Source organism: Cavia porcellus, unplaced genomic scaffold (assembly GCF_034190915.1).
Source record: "Cavia porcellus strain 051 isolate PalLab524CR breed Dunkin Hartley unplaced genomic scaffold, mCavPor4.1 scaffold_1, whole genome shotgun sequence".
Classification (NCBI taxonomy): domain Eukaryota; kingdom Metazoa; phylum Chordata; class Mammalia; order Rodentia; family Caviidae; genus Cavia; species Cavia porcellus.
This window is the reverse complement of record NW_026947484.1, coordinates 14,423,573-14,429,589: the sequence shown is the minus strand read 5'-3', so window position 1 is coordinate 14,429,589 and position 6,017 is coordinate 14,423,573.

Below are 6,017 nucleotides of genomic sequence, written 5' to 3'. Positions count from 1 at the left end.
GCCAGCATGGTGGCAGATATCTGTAATCCCAGCACTCTGGGAGACTGAGGCAGGAAATGATAAGTTCAAGCCCAGCCTGGGCAACTTAGTGACAAAGTGAGACCCTGTCTCAAAACAAAAAAAGGGGTAGGAATACAGCTAATATGAAGGCTTTGGATTCAATCTCTAATTTGGAAAAAAAATAAAAATCAAGTGTTGGTGAGAATATGAGCAACAGAAACTCTTCTGCACTTCAAATGAGGGTGTAAATCGATTCCTACACTGTGGAATCTTTGGCAGTATTCCCTAAAGCTGGACATATGTATGTTCTATGACCCAGCATTTTCATCCCAAGGTCTACATCTAGCAAAAATGCACATGTAGGGGCTGGGGGTTTAGCTCAGCGGCATAAGTGCCTGCCTTGCAAGCAGGCAGTCGTGAGTTCGATCCCTGGTACCGATAAAAAGGAAAAAGACAAAAAAATTTTTAAAAAAATGCACATGTATCCACCATAAAACAAAACAACATTGTGATGCTCTTAGCAGATGTATTTGAACTAGCCAATTACTCTGATGCTAATTATTTGTTATCTACTGTCACACTTAAAAGTCACTCCAAAACTTGGTGGCTTGAAATGACAAATATTAAAAAAAAGAAATGACAAATATTTTGGCTAATAGCCTCCAGCATCGGGCGTTTGACAGTGGTTTAGCTGGATGCTTCTGTTCAGGTTTACAGTGGAAATTGCCGGGAAGGGACTGAAGCCCTCAATGGAGGATCCAAGGGCAAATTCATTCATCCCGAGGGACCCTCAGTCCCTTGTTGCTGAGTGGTCTGAGGTTCCTAACCACATGGGCCTCCCCACAGAATTCATTCTGTTTCTTTGCCTTTTTCTCAGATCTTTCTCCTGTGTGGTGGCTCTTACCTACAATATCTGTAATTTTATCTCTTTCTCTGAATCCTTTCTATCATTCAAAAGTTTCACTTCAATATTTAATAGTCTCCCCTTTTCACCGTCTCCTAAGGCATTATTTGCTATATAAATTCACTCTTAATATTATCCCAATTTAGCCTTCTCTTTTGAGCTCACTTTTCCTTTCATTTTAATTCCTTTCTGATTTCTCCCACCATACTTGTTTTGCTAACTCTGGTTTATATTCTGTTATGTCATGCATTATTCCTAATGCCTTTTATCTTTTCAAATAGTTCAGGTCACAGTTATCATTTGCTATGTGTCTTTCTGGCATGCTTTCTGTGCTTGGGGGTATTAATTGTTCTGTTTTATTTTTTATAATAACTATATGTGACCTGGTCTCCATACCTTTCTTTTTTTTTTTTTTGCATTTTTCCTTTTTATCGGTACCAGGGATTGAACTCATGACTGCCTGCTTGCAAGGCAGGCGCTTATGCCACTGAGCTAAATCCCCAGCCCCCTCCATACCTTTCCGCTGCTTATTTTTACATGAAGTTAATTTTACTGAACTTTTAGAGAGAGGTGTGGTTCTGAGTAGCTCTTCTAACAGCAGAATTCCCTTTCATTATCATGTAGTAACAAAAACATGGCAGCTGCTTTCTGAGCTTTCCTGGCTTTGCTCCCCTTTCCATTTGGTTCTGGGCCTTGTCTTTGTCTTTAGTGTCCCCATCATCCTCAATTTTGATTCTCCTCTGCTGTGACCCACGCAGCTCTTGAACTTTCCAGGGTGAGGACAGATAAGGGTGGTGAGAAGGTAAAGAAATAAAGATGAGGCACAGAAGGCTGGGATCAGGCGGAGCCCTCTCTCCTGATGGGGGAAAAGGAACTGCTAAACACTGTAGGTTTACTTATCCTCTCAGGAGGATGAAGTCAATTTCAACCCCTCTGCCTAGCAACTTGTTTGCCTAGGTGGCCTGGGCACCTTGCCTTTTCTGCACTGGTGCACTTGTTTATGTGACTTGTTTTGGGCTGTGTTCTCTCTTGCTTTAACCCCCATGTGCAATCGATCTCCAGCTTTAGCTGCTCCTCATAACTCCACATTGTGGTCCAGTCTTGGAAGACAGCCCTGATGGTTGGTGTTGAGAGCTCACAAGGCTAGAGCAGTTTGCTTTGTTCAGATCTTACTGCAAGTGGGCTGCTTGCACTCAGTCACTAGTGAATCAGGGCAAACCCCATCCAATTTCTGCAGCTTTCTCAGCTCATCCCATGAACCTGTTGGTTATTCTGACATTCTGGTCTTGATTACATCAGAAACACCATCACTTCTGTTTTCTTCTACATAGACAGCAGTATCACACAGGTCTTCTTGCCTTATGCTCCAGCCTCTCCCCTCACCACATTGCCCCTCATTGTCTGCCCTCCAAATACATTAGCTTTCTTTCAGCTCCTGCACATTTTATGACCCCATACCCCACCCCACCCAGGGCCTTTGCACAGTCTTCTGCCTAGAGTCGTCTTCTCTCATAACATCCAGTTAACTCCCAGTTACTCTTAAGACATCAGCTTGAATGTCACTTCTTCAGGAAGGCCTTCCCTGGTACCCACTCTAATATAGATAGTTTTTTCAACCACTCCTGTCCACCATGAAGCTATCTTCTGTAACACTCAAATCAGCTGTAATTGTATACTTCTTTAACACTTAACTGAGAACCATCCCTCCTTTAGATAGAATGTAACTCAATGAAGATTTTGCTTGCCATTGTGTCTCAAGCACTTAGAAGAGTGCCAGGAAACAAATATTTATTTCTCTTGAGTGAGTGGACAAATGAATCCTTAAAACTGCATAGTACTAACAGGGCAACTTCTGCTGTACAGATAGGGTCTGATACCATATGGCTTGATTCTGAAAGTTCCCCGCTCTGCAGTCGTAAAGCCGATCTAGATTATCTGGGTCCTGCTGTGGGGAGAGTGGGTCTCCACACTGCAAAAGTTGGGTCTAGCATCAGCTGTATTACCCTCTTATGCCTGACTGTGAATAGATTAACCCAGGCTTTTAGCTTGTCCTCTGATGAGGCTGTACTAAAAAGCAGCCAGACAGGTTAGATCCTGCCAAGTGGCATCTTCACACAGAAGCCCCCAAGCTGCAGCTCTAAACGGCTGGCTGCTCTGCAGGTCTGGGCTTGGAATACTTAAGGAAGCACTTAGGGCACCCACTAGAGTTCATATGGGGCTAACCAGAGAATTCCTATGAGTCGGGGTTAATCCCTGTCTTATCACTTTCTCATTGCAGAGACACAGTACCTGACATCCACAATTTAAAGGAGAGAGGGTTATTTCTGGCTCACATTTCCAGTCCCTGACTGGGTGGCTCCAAGGTAGAAACAGCATGTTGGAAAGGCCTGCTTGGAGGAAAGCTGCTCACATCCTGGCGACAGAAAGTGAGAGGGAAGGGAAGATCTAGGGAGGGAGACAATACCCTCTGGTCATACCCCAGTGACCCACCTCTTCCTACCAGCCCTCTACTCCTGAGAACACATCCAACCCTGAACGCATCCCTGGGGATTAATACACACAAGAATACAGTGCTCCCTGATCCAGCACTTCCCAAAAGCCCTGCCTCTATGCACATGTGGCTTTGGGGGGGGGCATTCTAGATCCACACAATACTTGCTCTTTGATGTTATTCTGGGTCCAAATACAAAACCTGTCCCAGACCTCAGAGCTATGCATCTGGATGCCTTTGGCTAGAAGTTAAGATTTCTTGGCTGGCTGAGTTTCTTACCACGCAATCCCAGGTGTCTGGAGATGAGGTGGTCTGGGTTTCTTTAATTCAATTTTAAATTAAGTTCTTTAATATTTTATAGAGGGCATGAGGGCTTTCCATTCCTCCTTTTTTAAAAAAAATTTATTTGAAGAGAAAAAGAAAAAAAAGCAGAAAAAGGGTACAAGTTATACAGAATTTCAGAAAAAAAATAAACAGTAGGAAATCACTAGTTAATGGATTACATATTGTCATCTTAAAAATATTTGTTCAAATTACAAAATTAAAGCTTATAAAGTGGACATTCAAACAGTGAGACTGGAAACAGTTCTATTCAATGATCCAACAAAACTCCGTAATGTCATTGTTTATCTTATACACTTAAATATACATGCAGTTATATCATTTAGAGCACTTTCTTTTCCTCTCTTTTGTACAATGACTATTACACATTTTGGGTTTTATTGTTCCCACAGTTCTTATTACTTTTTTCGAAGAGAGTAAAACCAAATGTGACATAACAGAACAGAGTTGGTCAAATCAAAAGGCTGGACATAATGGATAATGTAAAAGCATAATACAAGGTGATCAACAATGGTTACCATAATGCCTCCCGCTATCTCTAATAGAATTGCCTATATCATTAGTTATAATAAAATTGAACAAAACACTAAAGAACAAAACCAACAAAACCAAAACATTGGAGACATTACAGGTCTTCAAAAGTAGATAATAGTCAACCAGAATGGGCGTCATAATGAATCCCACTATCTTCACAACTGTTGCCTAAACTTTTGAACATGGTACTATCAAGCAAAACAGAATAGAGGAACATCAGTCAAAACAAGATGGTGAGAGCAATACAGGGCTTCAAATCAAGTTAATAGAAAGTCAAAGTGGGTTACTATAATATATCCTGCTATTTTTTAATTTATTTTTCCCTTAATTAAAAGGATAAAAATAAAAAAGTAAATAATAAAATGGAGATTGAGATAAAAGAGGGCATAACAGCAAAACAGCGCAGATCAAAACATAACCATTTAAGCATAATAGTGTTTCACCACAAGATAATCCCGACATAAAAGTAGTTACCATATTGTCTCTTTCCTTGAAATTTTTGAGTATAACTTTATATACTGTAGCATCAAATATATCAAAACAATGTAAAACCATTTAAGAGAATGACAGTATTACAGGGTATTTAGAATCAACTAACAGAAAATGAACAATGATTTCTGTATAATCTCCTTGTCTATAAAAGTTTTTGTTTATACTATCAAATATAATATGCAATAAGATATAACATGTTAAGACCAATGGAGACAGAAGAACAAAAGCTTGATGAGACTTCAAAACAAGATGATACTAAATCAGCATTACCTATTATGATATCGTTTTCTCAAAATGGCTGTTATCATCCAATCTTCTCTGCCTCATTTCTGTTGAGCTCTTTTTCTGTCATTAGTTGTCAGTTTGTCTTCTTCATTTTGTTTTCTGCTCCATTCATTGTGGCCTCTCTGCCACTATTTCTGGATTCTTCATATTTTTCTTTTTTAGAATATCCGGCAGTATTCTCTGTAGAGTTGAATTGATGGTTGCATATTCCCCTAGTTCCTCTTTATCTTGGAAGCACCTTTTTTTCCCATCAATTTCCAGGGATGGTTGTGTAGGATATATCAATCTTGGCTGGAGGTTATTATCTTTCAAAGCTTGAATTATTTCCCCCCACGCTTTTCGTGATTTGATGGTTTGTGCCGAGAAGTCTGCTGTAATTCTGATGGGTGTTCCCTTGTAAGTGATCTGTTTCTTGTCTCTGATGGCTTTTAATATTCTGTTCTTATATTGGATTTCTGGTATTTTGATTATTATATGCCTGGGTGTAGCTCTGTTTGGGTTGTAGGTGGCTGGGTTCCTGTATGCTTCATACATCTGAGTACCTTTTGCTAAATTAGGATAATTCTCCTGGATTATTTCCATGAGTAGCTTTTGTAGTTCATTTGTTTGTGTCCTTACTTCTTCTTTTATGTTCTTAATTCTTAAGTTATAGATCCTCTTATCATCTTCTAGTCTTTGTATTATTGCTGTTTGTTTCTTTGTTATTTTTAAGAAGTTTTTCATTTCATGCTCCCATATTACAAATCTGCCTTCCAGTTCAGATAATCTGTCCTTAGTTTCTTTCAAGCTGTTATGCCAGTTTTCGATAGAGTTTTTAGTTTCCTGGTAATCTCTTTGAACCTGCTTCACGTATTCTATGCTTTCTCTATTTTCTCCATCAAACAATTCTCCCCTCTTTTTCTGTTCTTCCATCCCACCATCTGTTTTTTCTTGGATGGTGCTTAGCATTTCTCTAACTATTCTGCTTAT